Here is a 16,983-nt window from a genome sequence, read left to right on the forward strand (position 1 = left end):
TGAGTTGAAAGTTTCTAATAGAGATTCTGTGGTCCACAAAGCCAAAATATTTACTCTCTGGTTCTTTACAGAAAAATTAGAAGTTCTGACCTTTGGACATAAGGAAGAAAAACAAGATAATGATAGGCTCAGAAAAGATCTATAAAATTAAAGGGGCAGAGGTGAAAATTTTTCAAGGTCATTATGAAGGTAAAAAATAGAGCTGGGTGTAATGGTGCACACTTGTAATCCCAGTACCTGAGAGGCTGAGACTGGAGGATCACAGGTTCGTGGCCAGCCTCAGTCACTTAGTGAAGCCCTCTGCAACTTAGTGAGACCCTGTTTCAAAACAAAGAGTAAAATAGGGCTGGGGGTGTAGTTCAGAGGTTGAGTGCTGCTGGGCTCAATCCCTAGTGCCACACAAAAAAAGAAAAAGAAAGGAAAGAAAGAAAGAAAGAAAGAAAGAAAGAAAGAAAGAAAGAAAGAAAGAAAGAAAGAAGAAAGAAAGGGAAAGAGAGAGAGAGAAAGGAAGGAAGAAAAGAAGGAAGGGAGAGAGAGAAAGGTAAAAATGAAAGTGCCAGAAGAAAGCACTTGGCTAGTCCCAGAGCTGCAGGCGTTCCAGTTCTCACCGAGCTGTGGGTACTAATTAGGTGAAAACAACAGGTGTGTCCAGAACCTCACCAGCCCTGCCCTCCAGCCCCATGCAGGTCCCACCCTGCCAGGCCAGGAAGGAGCCTCTGTCCCAGGCTGCCCTCTGGGAATGCGCCTGCGTGTTGCCAAGGGTGACACTTCTACCAGGCCAAGGGCGTAGGGACGCACCCGGAGTCACGCTTCCTGCCTTCCTCATGTTCAGAGATGAGGACAGTGTCCTTCCCTTCTCCCCCACTCACTGTCCCTGCAAGTTACCTTGGGAACAGACACCTGTGGCCTCTGTCCTCCTGTGGTCCTGTGAAAATGACCCCTCCCATCCCTCTTACCGCCACCTTCCACTGGGCTGGGAGACCAGGTGAGAGCATGGCACTGCTTTCCGTGCATGCAAAACTCTCCATGCAGTCTCCCACCCTCCTTCCCCTTTCTTTCCCCATGCAAATAACTCACACAAATGGTGCCTCCGGAGCCGTAGTAGTGAAGCGATGTACTCTGGCTTCATAATTGGAATGATGTATGAGCCTCTCCTGCTCTACCTCAGTGGACCACTCATCCTCTTGCCTTTGTCTGGCCACAACTCCCTCCCAAGTAAATACACAGTTAGGTACTCATTGGTTTGGGCCCCAGCCTCTCCCAGCCTTCTCTCCCTCCCACACCTTAGATAGGACAGGCAGGTCTGTTAGTGCCTCAGCCTCCTGCCAGTCTCCAAGGCCCAGCACACCAGGGGAGACCTGGAAGCAGGGGAGGCGCCATGCCGAAAGATCACAGCCTTGAAGAGGTCCAGCCTCTTGTCTGCAGGGCACAGTGGGCTGCCCTGAACATCAGGTGTGGCCCAGGCATCCTGTCCACCTCTTGCCTGTTCCTGTCCTTCCCACACTGCTCTGGCCAGGGCATCCTGCTGTAAATAATCTACTTCTTGCATCTCCTGCCATCAGGCCCTGACAGACCAACCTGGCCTCATCCAATCATAGCCAAACCTCACCCAAGCTTGGCTGCCCACTGGACCTTACACACCACGCGTCTGGACTGCATTAGCCCCTTTCATTGTTCCTTTCTTACCCTTGCTTAAGATTCCTATATCAAATTTTAAAAAAATTATTCCACTACCTACTTTATCTCAGAATCTCTCCCCAGGTTGCATGGGAGAGGGGGTCAGGCATAGAACAATCCTGCCGCTCCAATGGGCTTTTCTGGGCTGGCTTCCACCCTCACCCTGAATGGCCTGTGCAGGAAGATGTCAGCATGGCTCAGGGCCCAAGCTCACCTAACCACAGTGGTGCCGGGGGCCATGGCTTGGCTCCAAGCCCTACCAGAATGGAACCCAAGGCAGGGCTACTATTCACACACATCTTGCCATCTCTGGGTAGATGCAGAAGTAGGGGGCCCAGCCAACTGGAAAAAGGCAGCCAGTGACCATTGGTTTGATGAATTAATCAAATCAATTGATACTTGGCTGAGTATTTATATGGGAGAGAGTCATGATAAGATGGAAGCAAGAGGGTGGATGGTCTGAAATGCTGGTAGTACTACATCACACAGACACCAGTCTTGCTCCCTCGCACAGGGCAATGCCTGTGTCTTCAGTACTCTGGCTTTTTTTTTTTTCTTCAGTAAATGGGGATTGAACCCAAGGGCATTCTACCTCTGAGCTACATCTCTAGCCCTATTTTTTTTTTATTTTTTATTTTGAGGCAGGGTTTCACTGAGTTGCAGAGGGACCCAATAAAGTAGCTGAGGCTGGTCACAAAACTGCAATCCTCCTGTCTCAGCCTCCCATGTACTGGGATTGCAAGCACGCGCCACCACACCCAGCTTCCAATACTCTTAAGGAGACAAGAAAGAAAAAACAAAGGGACAGAAGAAAACATGTGCACCCAACTCCCAAGCAATAGTCCAATCTCCTGCTTTCTCTGTTTCTACTTCCACACGTGTGAATGAGTCCAGTTCCTGTCATCTCTCTGTCCCTCCTCCCTCCTAATCCAGGATATGATTCTATTACATAGATGAAAAGTGTCTTTGACCATGTCCTCTGTAACTCTAGAACAGGTTTTTCAAGAGTCTGTGCTCATTTTGATTTAATTAGCAAACTTGGAATCACTCACGCTGATTTCTGATTCTCCAAGACGAAATGAAAATGTATGCAAATTTTTATGGGGAATTTATAAACCATGGTGTGCATTGTCCCTGCGGCAATGCCCTTAAATAGCAAACTCTCAGAGGCTGGAGATCAGGCACGCTTCAGGAACAATTCTTTCATTGGGTGAGAAGTCGGATGGGTGACTTCTCTCCGAACTCTAAGCTTTTATGACTGTAAGGTTGATAGACAACAAATCGCAGTCAAGAAAAGCCATCTAACATTAGGGATAAAAGAGACTTGACAGTGTGTTTACCCAGACCGAAGTGAGCCCAAACATTTCAACTCAGAGCTGTCAAGGAAGAATGTGTTTGCGAACCAGCTGGAATTTAAAGTGAACATCAGCAGGCAAATAAATGGTAAACCTGCCCTAAAAAGGTCATCAGATGGTGAGTGAGCAAACCTTGGAAGTGGTTTGGTAAAAATTTCTAAGATGTGAAAATGCTTTTGCATTTTTAACTCCAAATGGGCCGGTGCACATTTGGCAGGGCCCAGGGGGTGGATTCAGAAGCTTGAAAAGTTAGGATTTTTGCAACTCAGGAAAACAGGTAAGTCCTGAGGATTGTGGTGCAAGAAGGAAGAAACATAGAGTGGGCTAAGTAGGGTCCCAGGCACAGGAGCAGTAAGTCCAGACGTGCGTGGACCAGTCGTGGTGCCCAGCCCAGAGGCTGGTGGGCGCGGTGGGTCGCCGTCCTTTCTTCCCCCTGATGCCCTTCCAGACCAGTAGAGTGCCACATTTGGAAATGTTCTAATTCCTTTGAGACTCAAACGATTCAATCACACTAAACTTCCTCTTTTGTTGAGGTCTTGGAGGAGCATTAGCTTTAGCTAAATATATTTTTAAACTTTTTTCATTTTGAAATAAGTTATGCAAAAGACTATAACATCACATATATGTATAGTGTAAAGAATAATACTAATAACCCAATATCCTGTGCACAACCACCAATCAAAGCTGAGCCTGGACTATGGCCCATCCTTAGAAGTTGCTGCCCCCCCATTGCCTCGCTGTCCCTCCCAACTCGTGCGAGCCATGAGGTGGCCCTGCTGTCATCTGCTCCCTTATTTTCCTTTATAGTTCAGTCCACTAATTATGGATCCCTAACCAGTGGGTTTTTTGTTTTTGGTTTTGTGTTTTTTTGTGGGTTTTTTTTGGTGGTGCCTGTTTTTGAACGTAGTGTGATGAAACCATACTAATTGCAGGCTTCCCGATTTTCTCTCTTTGCTCAGTGGTATTTTTAAAATTCATTTTGATTGCTGGGTATAGCTGTCGTTTATTTACTTTCTCTGCTACATAGGATTCTGTTGTACAATTACACCATGATCGCGTCTCCATGCTATTATTTATAGACATCTGGGTTGTTTCCTTTTTTTAGTCAGTATAAAGAAACGACTATGAACATTCTTATACTTGTCTCCTACACAGACTGAGCAAGAATTCCCCCAGGGCAGAGCTACTCAAAGTGTGGTCTGCAGAGCCACTGCGGGTACCCAAAACCATCCCCGCTTTACAACGGAATGAGGAGCCTGAGCCAAACCGCAAAGCAATCACATCATTACCTCCGCTGTTTGATTCAACGGCAATTCTTCTCTAGCAGGAGCCCCTTTGAAAGAGCAGTTGGTTTGCATTCTGGCACAAGCTCTATTCTCTTAGCTCCTCACACCCTCTACCTTTTCATTTCACATCAGGGTCAATGTTCCCTAATCAGGGAAGACTTGGGCCTCCGCTCAGTCTCACATTTTGCTTAATAAAAAATGAATTGAGCCGGGCGTGGTGGCGCACGCTTGTGATCCCAGTACTTGGGAGGCTGAGACAGGAGGATCACAAGTTCACGGCCAGCCTCAGCTACTTAGGCCCTGTTTCAAAATAAAGAATAATAAAGCAGGGCGTGGTGGCGCACGCTTGTAATCCCAGCATTCGGGAGGCTGAGACCCGGAGGATCACGGTTCGTGGACAGCCTCGGCTACTTAGTGAGGCCTCTGCAACTCAGTGAGACCCGGTTTCAAAATAAAGAATACAAAAGAGGGTGGGGGGGTGTAGCTCGAAGGTCGAATGCCTCTGGGTTCCATCTCCAGACCCGAAAAAAAATAAAATAAAAAAAAATAAAAATAAAAAATAAAGAGCTGCGGGTAATGCCCCTGGGTTAAATTAAAAAATGAGTTGAGCCGGCTGGGGGTGTGGCTTTGTGGTAGACCTCTTGCCTAGACCCAACCCTGGCTTCAATGCTCAGCACGCACATGCGCACACCGAGTATCGAATGCGTGGATGGTTCGCCCTTCCCCATCCACACAGCGACTCCAGGGGTCACAGTTCTTACCTGAACTCTGCCTCCGCATTCCGTTTGTCCAGCCGGTGGGGAAGAGTCAAAGCCCTGCCCAGCAGTTGTCATCCTGGAACCACGGAAGGGGTCAGTATCTTTCCAGTGTAGAAGCCGCGTCACTCCCAGGGCTGCCAGCAGCCTGGTTTGCCACCTTGGGAGGAGCGGGCTGCAGTGAGCAAGGGTGAAGCCCAGAGAGAAGGAGCAGACGCGCGATTCCTCCCAGCCACGTGCTGGGCTTGAGGGCTCTTACATTTGGGTCTTTAAAAATGAATCATAATGTAGATGCCCCTCTGGATTTACTTTTGTCAAGAAAGAATAAATTGGGCTTTAAAGAGATCAAGTCACCTTTCACAATTTGAAGATAGGAAGGCAGGGAATAAGGGAATAAAAGAAAAATATCTAAGAAGTAACAGGAGCATGGAGACATTAGCACACTGGGAAAACGACCCACATCAGGCAGGCGACTCAGAGGCTGGTGCTCAGTGGTAGAGCTTGTGCTCAGCATGTGCTGGGCTCCATCTCCAGCACCCACAATAACCAAAACAAAGAAGACCAACAGGCCCCCTTTACGAGATGCAATATGACCTCTTCTACTGTCCTCTCAACTTGCTCTAAAAATCCAGCTTTATCTCATTTTTAATTCATTTCAGACATACTTAAAATTCTCATGAATATCTAAAAGGCTGTTATTAATAATGCATTCTATTTGCATCACACTTGATACTTTTCAACATGTTTTATTGCTTTCAATTCCCACAACCACCCTGTGGGGTAGACATTCAGCTGGAGAGGAGCTAAGCCTCAGAGAAGGTAAGGCCACACAGCCAGGCAGTAACGGAGCCCAGACTAGGAGTCAGAAACTCCAGTGCTTAGTCTAGTGCTTCTTTCTCTGTGCTTAAGAGCACTTCCCAGGTGAAAAGCCAAAGACATTGCAAATGGTGCGAATTAAAATGTAAAACCAAGAGTCGCCACAGCCGCACCCTCCGTGTCAGTATTGGAGGGCGGCTATCAGTGTGATAGCCTCGGATGTGCAGAGCATCTTACTGCCAGCACATGCCCCCAAAGCTCCAGGACAGAAAGACTCCACATTTCAACTCTGCATCATGCAATCGCCTAGCAGGTTGAGTGATATTTCTGAATAGAATAGAAAATATCACACTGCATCCTATAGCAAAGTTAAGTATTGTTTCACAAAACCTTTGCTACTGTGTGTATGTATGTTTGTGATGTAAAAAGTTTACTATGTGTCACTGTTAAAACTGTTTTGGAATACGGGCGTGGTGGCGCATGCTTGTAATCCCAGCATTTGTGAGGCCGAGACTGGAGGATCACAGTTCGTGGACAGCCTTAGGTACTTAGGCCCTCTGCAACTTAGTGAGACCCTGTTTCAAAATAAAGAATTAAAAATAGTGCAGTGGTTGTAGCTTGGAGGTTGAATGCCCCTGGGTTCCATCCCCAGACCCGCCAAAAAAAAAAAAAAAAATGTTTTGGAAGCTCTACTTTAAGGAATAACTTTCTAGTCAAACTCCTGCTAAATGCTTTCATAGTCCGTATAGGGATAGTTAATACCAAAAAAGTCACTTTTGTTTTTTAATGTAGTAAACAGTATCTGGGGGCTATTTTAGTAAAGAACACTCAGGGAATTTAATGTCCTGGTTAGTCAAATTTCTTCATTAACGAGGACAAATTAAAAACCTTCGTCAAGATGCATAGTCACAGAACGTGACAGGTTGACAGGTGGAAGAGACCTTGGGAATCAGTTTCGCCAACTCCCCCACCGTCCTGCCCGCTGGAGCTGAGCCCAGAGGGAGGAAACGGGTGGCCTTGGGCGCCGAGCCAGTCAAGGGTAGGAGCCCAGACCCAGGCCCACAGTTCATCCGCTCCAGTGTCCTACAATACAGGGCTGAATCTTGGTGAAATCGGGCATAACCCTTGGGGGTGCTTCTTAAAATAAAAGCCCTGTTTTCAGCTTGCCAGTTGCCATCTGCCTTTTCTCATGGCTCAGTGCAGCTGGTTTTTACAAAATTTAGAGCAAAATTCAAAGATCTGCTGGTAGCATTAAAAGGTTGAAATGATCCTCTCTCTCTCTCTCTCTCCCTCCCTCCCTCCTCTCTCTCTCTCTCTCCCTCCTCTCTCTCTCTCTCTCTCTCTGACTTATTAGAATTAATTTTCCTTTGTTTGCTCTGCTCTTGTTTCTTCACGTACAGTATCGGTATTCCAGACACAGGGTGGGAACCTTTGTAATATATTTTTTATATTGCTTGAGGTTGAGAGAGGCTATTTTCATGCTTGGGATTCTCTAAACCATTCCTATCACCTCGGGGAGCTACAATTCCTGCCTCTGAGCTATTATTTAATGTGTTCTATCATACTGAGAATAAACCCCGGGAACCTGAAAGACAGCACCGGCCTCCAGCGACACCACGTTCTCTGCACCTGTTCACTCGTTGCACACACACAAGCTCCCACTGTGTGCTGGCCACTGTGCCCGGCACCAGGATACGACAGAGAGCAAAGCAGAGAAAGCACTGCCCTTTCAGAGCTGACACGCGAATGGCAACAAATCAACAAACAGTAAAGCTAAAAACAAGGACATGCCGGGTGTAATGGCGCACACCTGTAATCCCAGTACTCAGAAGGTTGGGACAGGAGGATCACAGATTAGAGGCCAGCCTCAGCAATTTAGCAAGACCTGTTTCAAACTAAAAATTCAAAAAGAGCCTGGAGGTGTATCTCAGAGACAGAATGCCCCTGGGTTCAACCCCCAAAAGACCCAAGTATATATAAACCGCATACAAGTACTGTGCGTAAACCATGCAATATGTAGGAAAACACTGGGCACCTGGCAATGTGTTGGACGCGGATTTGTACTCTTGCTAACCAAGAGAGAGCCTGAAGCAATCGGGGAAGGGAGGCATGGCACTGCCTGCCTGGGAATAACCCGCAGAGGGAAAAAAAAAAAAAGCAACGTGCAAAGAGCATTTTGTCAGGTGACAAATACCTCCCATCAAGATCCAGTGATTTTTGACTCATTAAGCCCTCCTTGCCAGCTGTACAGCACTTGAGGTTATTAGATGCTGATTCAGGGATAAGATAAATGGCACTGGCTCCTTCCACCAGCAAGCGCCTGTGCCACGAGCCAGGGGTTCTGAGGTGAAAGACGCCTGGAGATTAGTGACCAGCCGAAAAAGGGCTCCCTGTGCTGGTCAGGGATGTGGCAGAGGAGGAAACTGCATACCTTGCTAGACTAGGAACGGGGGGATGCCCAGCAGAGGAAGAAGCAGACGGGAAGGTGCAGAGGCGAGAAGGAGGAAGAGGCTGTCAGGGTCCTCGGTAGGAAGGTGGGTGTCAAGAAACGAGGTCAGGATTGGACAGAAATGTGAATGTCGCTGTGCTTTCTATAACACTACTGCAATTTTTTTCTGGTGGCAGCCAAAAACGTGGGGCTGTGGGGTGCTACGTGGGGATAGGCTCAAGAGAGAGATGGGGCATATCATCAAGCCGCAGGTCTTGATATTAACAGCAAAGGATAATCTGGCCAGACCTGCCTCTTCTAAAGACTTCACGAATGAAAATGGGGCCTCGGATTTCCCACATGCACCTGTATTTTTGCCCTTGCTTAGCTCATCTAGGGAGAGGACTGGATAAGAACCAGTGTCCTTGCTTCTGCTGACGAAGGTTCGGGTTTCAGAGCTCTGCAGCCCGCCTTACGGAACCGGAATCCCAGAAAGGTTTCTTTGCCCTTCTTTTCCCCACCCCTCAAAAATTATTGTCCTCAGCCGAGCGTGGTGGCACACGCTTGTCATCCCCACACTTGGGAGGCGGAGACAGGAGGATCACGCAGATTCGAAGCCAGCCGTGCTGGCTTAAGAGACCCTGTTTCCAAATAAAAATATAAAATAGGTCTGGGAGTGTAGCCCGGAGATAGAAGGGTTCCATCCCCAGTATCACCAAAAAATAAAAAATAAATAAAAATTATTGTCCACTAACAATTTTCCTGATGTACTATAGTCTCCCATTAAAGGATTCCTTCCTCTTACCTTTTGAGGTAAACATCCCCCTCTCCCAGAATCCCATTTGAAAACAGGGACTTGGGAGGCAGGCCTGGATGCTGTGCCCAGAAGAAGAGCCAGAGCTGTCCAGGAGGCAAGGCGAGCACACTGGTGGCAAAGGCCCGAGGCGGCAAAGGAGAGAAGGGAGCATAGAGACGGGACACAGAATGCCACAGAGAGCCCGACTACACTGATTTCCTCCATTTTCTTGTTCACGTATTTATGCATTCCAAAAGGATTTATTAGGAGCTAGGCAGGTGGTGCCCACCTGTAATCGCAGCTACTTGGTAGGCTGAGGCAGGAGGACTGCAAGTTTGAGGCCAGACTGGACAATTAATGAGAACTTGTCTCAAAATTTTAAAAATTTAAAAAGGCTGGGGCCAGGCATAGTAATCCCAGTACTTGGGAGGCTGAGACGGGAGGATCACAGGTTCGAGGTCAGCCTCAGCTACTTAGCGAGGCCCTCCGCAACTTAGTAAGACCCTGTTTCAAAATAAAGAATAATAGCTGGGCATGGTGGCCCACGCTTGTAATCCCCGCACTTGGGAGGCTGAGACAGGAGGATCGCACGGGTTCAAAGCCAGCCTCAGCTACTTAGTGAGGCTCTTAGCAACTTAGTGAGACCCTGTTTCCAAATAAAATATAAAATAGGTCTGGGAGTATAGCCTGGAGGTAGAAAGCCTCTGGGTTCCACCCCCAGTACCACACACACACACACACACAAAAAAAAAAAAAAAGAATAAAAAAATAGGAATGGGGGTGTAGCTTGGAGGTAGAATGCCTCTGGGTTCCATCCCTAGACCTGCAAAAAAAAAAAAAAGGCTGGGGGGGATGTAGCTCAGTGGTCAAGCTCTCCTACTCCTGGGCTCAGTCTTCATTACTGCACACAAACACAGTATGCCCATTTTAATTCTACTTCTGAGTTTAGCAGAGTGTAACTATAGAAGAAATTGGAAGAGCCTGGCGTGATGGCACATGCTTGTAATCCCAGCATCTGGGAGGCTGAGACCGGAGGATCGCGGTTCACGGACAGCCTCAGCTACTTAGTGAGGCCCTTTGCAACTGAGTGAGACCCTGTTTCAAAATAAAAAATAAAAATAGGGCAGGGGGTGTAACTCGGAGGTAGAACGCCCCTGGGTTTCATCCCCAGACCCACAAAAAAAAAAAAAAAAAAAAAAGAAAAAAAAAGAAGAGGAAGTTGGAGGAAGTTTGGCAGGGCTGATTAGCAAGGTAACACTATACTCTAGCAAACATCGACTGGAGAGAGCTGGCCTCGGGTCGGCAGCTGATCCCAGGACAGCGCGGAGGCAGGCGGGCGGCGTGTTCACATCACACCTCCAGACAGCAGCTTGGAATTAAGCGAAAGGGGATACTGACAAATGGCAGTCTCAGGGAAGTAAACTGAAGCATTGCAAATACAAATGCAAAGCAGGTGGGGATAAAATTAAAATAGTTCGTCTAAAAATAGTCTAATTCCACCCAGTGGCCAAACCCTATTAAATTTCCTGTTCATGGTTTATCTGTAGCCTCCTCCGACTTTATGGGTGCAAGCCTGGGAAGGCTTTTCTTCTCCTTCACCATCTTTCTATCCACCCATGCCTGGGGCCTTCATCTGAAGTTCAGCCCAGATCTTAGAGTTTCGGGGACCAGAAAGGAAACATGGAACCTGGAGCTGCTGGGAGTTGAAAAAGGATTTAGGAGAGCTTCAGAAGGGAAATTGGCGCATCTTTTAAATACCCCCCCTTTTTTTTTGGTACTGGGGATGGAACCCAAGGGCATTTTACCTCTGAGCTACACCCCCAGCCCTATGTTTAATTCTTTATTTTGAAACAGGGTCTCATTGAGTTGCAAAGGGCTTCACTAAGTAGCTGAGACTACTCAGGAACCATGATCCTCCTGTCTCAGCCTCCCAAGGGCTGGGATTACAAGTGTACGCCACCACGCCCACCTTTTTGTTTGTTTGTTTGTTTTTGTTTTGTTTTGTACTGGAGATTGAACCCAGGGTCATTCTATCTCTGAATTACACCCATATCCCTTTTTTGAAAAAAATTTATTTTGGTACTTGGGAAGCTGAGACAGGAGGATCACAGGTTAGAAGACAGCCTTGGCTACTTAGTGAGGCACTCCTAAACTTAGTGATACCCTGTTTCAAAATAAAGAATAAAAAGCCGGATGTGGTGGCGCACGCTTGTAATCCCTGCGCTTGGGAGGCTGAGACAGGAGGATTTCACAGGTTCGAAGCCAGCCTCAGCAACTTAGTGAGACCCTGTTTCCAAATAAAATATAAAATAGGTCTTGGGAGTATAGCCTGGAGGAAAAAAAAAAAAAAAACTGGGTTCCACCCCCAGTGTCACCAAAAAAAGAAGAATAAAAGAAAGAATAAAAATGAGGGCTAGGGTAGAATTATAGCTCAGAGGTATAATGCCCCTGGGTTCAATCCCTAGTACAAAATAATTTTTTTTTTTTTTTTTTTTTTTTTTGGTGGTACTGGGGTTCCTGGAAACCTTTCTACCTCCGGACTATACTCCAAGACCTATTTTATATTTTTATTTGGAAACAGAGTCTCTTAACCCAGCAAAGCTGGCTCCAAACCAGCACAATCCTCCTGTCTCTGCCTGCCAAGCACAGGGATTACAAGCATGCGCCACCACACCCGGCCCCCCAAAAATTATTTTAAAACAAGGCCTTGCAAAGTTGCTGCCATCATCACTAAATTGCTGAGGCTGGCCTTGAATCTGCGATCTTCCTGTCTCAGCCTCCCAAGTACTGGGATTATAGGCATGTTTCATCACACCCAACCCCACTTTTGAGTTATCTCCCTCCAAACAAGAAAATCAGAACCACAATAGATTGGACATAGAATTTCTAACATTTACCTAGCATCTCCTATGTGCCAGGTTCAAGTCAGGGTCAAGGGACATAATGGAGACTAAGCAAGACCCCAGATGTGAAGAGGCTTACACGGTCAGGTGTAATCCAGGGCCATGGCTCCAAGAAGCAAACTCCACCCCCAGAGCTCACCTGCAGTCTGGCAAAGGTGAATCAGAACCTGGCAGTAGACTGCGGTAGACCCATTTCCTGGCCACAACCCGGTGGGCCCTTTCTATGGGAACGGCCCCCGGTGACAGGGCTGGGCCCAGGGTCCTGACCTGATCTTGCTTCTCCCTCCACCTCCACACCTGAGGAGCAGGGGTCGGCCTGTCCAGGGCCCCAGCCCTGAGGCTGTGTGACAGGGAGGCCAGCCACCCTCCCTGCAGTGAGAAGGTGTGTGAAGCGGCTCCTCCTGCAGATGTCAGCCCCTGGTCCCACTTTCACCTGCAGCTTTTTCAGTTTTGTTGACATCCCCTCCTCCCAGTGGTTTAGAGAAAGCCAAACATTGCATAGCCTGAAGCCAGAGGAAGTAGTTATGGAGGACCCATGAGGAAGCAGGGGAGACCAAGAGCAGGACCAGGACAGACCCAGGGAGCGGCCAAGGCCCCGGCAGGATCCGCAGAGCCTCATGGCCCTCTCCTCTGCAAGGAGGCCTCCTCTCGTCCTTTTGGCTCCTGTCTCATGTATCTGTGCAATGTTCTGAAAGTTTCTGTTACAAAAAATGAGCCAAAGGGCAGCTTTGCAAGAGGTCCCACCTCTGCCGAGCCCCAGGGGCCACCAGTGCAGCCTGGTCCCAAGGAGAACTGTGAGGTTTCCTTCGAGGGGTGAAAGACTGAGCTTCCCTGAGCCTTTTGCCCCTTTTGGAAGATGGAGGATGAAGCCAGGGCTCTGTTTCCCTGAGAGGCACTTGCCCGCTCACTTACTATTATTCTTAATTTCACAAATCACTTTGCCAACATTTTTAGAGGCAGTGATGTGGTGCAGCAGAAATTAAACTAGAACAGGGTCATACCACCCGAATCTCCCTCATGAGCTGCGTGAGATTGGCCAAGTAATTTAAGTCTGTGTCCTAGTTTTCTCATTAGAAATAGAGGACAAATGATATTCGCCCTGCCCACCTGGGAGAATTTGTCTGAAGATCCTACAATGAAAAAAAAAAAAAAAAAGGCATAAGAAGCCTCCGGAAGGCACGTGGAAGAGCTGCATGCTTTCAGGAAGTGTGAATGAGAAGGGAAGGGATGAGGGAGGCACCTTCCCTGCCGCCCAGCAGAGAAGCCTCTGTCAGGCCCCCACCACACTCAGCGTCCTCAATGCTAAAGAAGTCAGAAGATAGTTGGGCATGGTGGCGCACCCTTGTAATCCCAGCACTTGGGAGGCTGAGACAGGAGGATCGCACAGGCTCGAAGCCAGCCTCAGCTACTTAGTGAGGCTCTCAGCAATTTAGTGAGACCCTGTTTCCAAATAAAGTATAAAATAGATCTGGGAGTATAGCCTGGAGGTAGAAAAGCCCCTGAGTTCCATCCCCAGCATCACACACACACACACACACACACACACACACACACACACACACACAGTCAGAAGATAAATGTCTGACTCTCCCCCAAAAGACCAAAGGAATGTCCTCCTGCAGAGTCCCAGCTACCCCAGAGCTGCTGTGGATTCCACAGGGAACATTAGCAGACCTGGAGTTTGGCTCCTCCTTTTCCCCCTCTCTCTCCATTCCTAATAGATGGATATCAATACAGACACTGATATCAGCACACTTTCTGCTGCAGGTAGCCATATGACCCCTCTACTAAAAGCAGCTTAAGCAAATTAAGAAAATTCTTGTACAAGTTCCCATTCCAGAGTTTGTTTATTTAGTGGCACACCGGTGTCCTGAAACACTCAGAACCTCCCGCTCCCTCTGCCATCTCCCTTTTGCCGACTGATGGCCTCAGGCCCATGGCTGCTCGGCTTTACCAAAGCCACAGAGCACCTCCCCCACCGCATCCAGAAACAGGAGAGAAGGTTGTACTTCTTAAATTTTTTTAGTGCAGAAAATGTCCAAGATGTCCCCCTCCTCACACACACCCCCCCCCACAGAGATCCAGCAGCAAAAGAGGCTGGCAGAGTCTGGGCCTCTCTTGAGAGTGGGCAGTGCCAGCCAGGAGGAAGGGCCAGGGAAGGTGCTGGCATGGGGGACAGCTGTGGGCTTAGGAACTGGTGCAGAGAGCGATTTGGGTGCAAGGATCGACTTCATATGGCTCTTGCTAAATGAAGCAGGAGGGATTTCTTTTCAGAGTGTTGGCTTACAAAATCATTATGGGGTGAAGGAGATTCTGAAGTCCCTGAGGAATGGGCCACCAAGGGGGCTACTGCTTGGTCTCTGCTCCAGGACCACATCATCATGGCGTGAACAGGACCCCCGGCAGTGCCACCGCACCAGCTCCGTGGTCACAGGGTCTCCTCCGGTCCACATCGGCTCTGCAGATGGCTCACCCCACCTCTTGGCACCCACGAAGCCGGGGACTGGACACAGATTCCCACTCTGGCTGCTGCAGAAAACTCAAACACCTCCTCTGCTGACTTGGGAAGCAGAATCTTGGCTCTAAACCCCTTCAGTGGTCTGAGCTTCACAGGAGAGCATCTGACGGGCAGAACTAAAGCACAGCAGAAATCGCAGCTGCGAGTAGGTCCAGGAAGTGCACTGCTGGCTCTCAACCCCTGTGATTCCCGAGGCACACCAAGAAGAGTGAAGGACACTGAGCTCCAGCTCGCCGACTGCACTGCAGCCATCAGCTGTGTCTGCCCACTCTTCTCGCTGTAGTTTCTACCTCCAGTTGGGGTCAATCTATATGTTAAAAGAGAGAAAGGAGGCCATTGATCCTTGATTCCAGGGCTGCAGCTCGTGACAATCAATGTGGCTCATTCTGCTGACCACAGTAATTGGCTCAGGCAGATGTATGACTTAGGGCTATTCAAGCTGATCCAACCTCAAGACTTGTGCTCAAGCTCCTGGAAAAGAGACTTGCTCTTTTAGGCTGACTACGAGCCTCAAAAATCTGAAGCTGCTTCATGCCCGGCCAGAGACGGGCCTGCTTCAGAATGGATCAACTGAGACGAGGCAAAGCCTGGAGACAGAAGCTGGGATCTGACGACATACTGAACCCCTCCACTCAGCCTTTCCTGAAGCCACCTGGGATTTTTAGAGACACGAGCCAATATATTTTCTTTCCTTTTAAGTTGTTTGAATTGTCATTTGCAAGAAAAACAGACATGGGAATATTTATTGAAGATCCACTTTGATCAATTCCCTGGACAAGCAGGAGGTAGTCGCTGGTTTATCGCGATCAGCTCTGTAGTTCCTGAAGAGCGAACTACTCACAGTGAAGTGGCAAAGATTCACCGTGGAGAGAATGCGCGCAGCAGAACCAGGGCTGCAGCTCCGACCTCTGCAGCCTTTGCTTTTCTCCACTGGAAGAAAAACCACTCCTGCCTCTCATTTGCCAACAGGCTGGGGATTTGATAAATTTGTTCTGAAAGGTTACAGAGATCTTAACATTTCCTTGGGGAATCCCACTGAAAAGTAAATGCGAATATCACAGTGCACTAAATTTTCAGAGCCGGGCATGGTGGCACACACTTATAATTTCAGTACATGGGGATGCTGAGAAAGGAAAGTTCTCAGCCAGCCTCAGCTACTTAGTGAGGCTCTCTACAAATTAATGAGACCCTGTTTCAAAATAAAGAATAAAAAAGAGGGCTGGGGGTGTAGTTTTTTTGTTTTTTTGTTTGTTTTTTGTGTGTGGTACTGGGGGTGGAACCCAGAGGCTTTCTACCTCCGGGCTATACTCCCAGACCTATTTTATATTTTATTTGGAAACAGGGTCTCACTAAGTTGCTGTGAGCCTCACTGAGTAGCTGAGGCTGGCTTCGAACCTGTGCAATCCTCCTGTCTCAGCCTCCCAAGCGCGGGATTACAAGCGTGCGCCACCACACCCGGCTATGGGGTGTAGTTTTGGAGGTAGAATGCCTTTGGGTTCTATCCCCAGTACCACATACAAAAATAAATTCAGATGTATTTTTAGATGTGTATTAAACTTTTTTTTGCAATACTAAAGATTGAATCTAGGGTCTAATATCTGCTAAGCAAGCACACAACCATTGAGCTACACCCCCAGGGTGACCCTGGCCAGGGGCTGCTCGTTCGGTGGCTCCTGTGACGTGCCACCCAATCCCCCTTTGGGAATGGAAAGCTGATTGCCCCAGATGCTGGGGCCGCCATCAGCTGTTAGACCGCAACTGTCAACCACTTTGGGACTTACTGTGGTGGAAGATAACCACCTCTCCCAAGATCAAGCCTCCTTCCAGGGGTGGTCCATGTCCAAGGACTGACCAGAGCTTCCCACCTGCAGGCCCTGTGTTCTCCTCCTTCCCCTCCACCTCCCTCCTCCTAGGTCCACATCCTCAGGGCACTCCCTAGGGAACATCCTACTCTCCATCTCCATCTCAGAGTCCACTTCCCAGAAATCCTCTGCACCACTGGAGTAAAGGACAGGAGTTCCTGGGATTTAACCAGGCGTAATGGCAAAGGATTGCAGACTGATTCACAGCCTGCTAACACCATCGATTGCTACTGCCTCTCTCTCCCTGACATCTTCTTGTGGAAATAAAACGATCCTCCATGGCCCAGCAGCACAGCCCACCTTCTCCACAAAAACCCCTTGACCTGCAAGCAGTGGTGGGCTCTGACTGTCCTCAACCCCCACTGTGTCTCGTGTGTCCCTCTCCCAGGCAGCACAGTCTGGTCCGCTGGTATTTTCTAGTTTTCGTCTGTAGTTTCAGCCACTGAGCCCTTGAATCAGTGAGGTGCCTGCTTGGAGGCAGTTGCCTGATCCATGAGATGGTAATAATGATACTCCTGAGGGCTAAAGGAGGTAACAGATACACAATCTACCTGATTCCCAAGAAAAGCTCATTTTGCTAACCCCTC

Source organism: Muscardinus avellanarius (assembly GCF_963383645.1).
Source record: "Muscardinus avellanarius genome assembly, chromosome: 15".
NCBI classification, from domain to species: domain Eukaryota; kingdom Metazoa; phylum Chordata; class Mammalia; order Rodentia; family Gliridae; genus Muscardinus; species Muscardinus avellanarius.